The sequence below is a fragment of the Limulus polyphemus genome, unplaced genomic scaffold (assembly GCF_000517525.1).
Source record: "Limulus polyphemus unplaced genomic scaffold, Limulus_polyphemus-2.1.2 Scaffold3832, whole genome shotgun sequence".
NCBI lineage: Eukaryota > Metazoa > Arthropoda > Merostomata > Xiphosura > Limulidae > Limulus > Limulus polyphemus.
This window is the reverse complement of record NW_013669442.1, coordinates 76,212-76,611: the sequence shown is the minus strand read 5'-3', so window position 1 is coordinate 76,611 and position 400 is coordinate 76,212.

Below are 400 nucleotides of genomic sequence, written 5' to 3'. Positions count from 1 at the left end.
CTAGAAGCTCATAACACGTCATGAGCTTCTAGAAAGATCATGTCCGTTCGTGAAGTCTCGAGATGTACGCTTTTTGTATATATAAGACCGGTAAAAAGCAACAATTGAACAGCAGACAAGCAGAGATAGAGGCGGACAATTGAGTCAAGCGCGGTAGTGACCGTAAGTAAGTGCTTAAATCATTGTGATTTATAGCGTGTGTTTAAAGTGACTGTGGAAATTAAAGTGTATTGCAAAGTTGAATTGAGAAATAATAAAATAATTTTATTTAAAAAAGGACTTGTATCACTGAAGTTCCTCGGGAAGAATTTCTACGGAAAATTAACAAACGAACACAGAGACGTAAAAAATTGGTGTCAGGGAGTGGGACTGAAAAAAAAAAAGAAGAAAAAGAAGATGG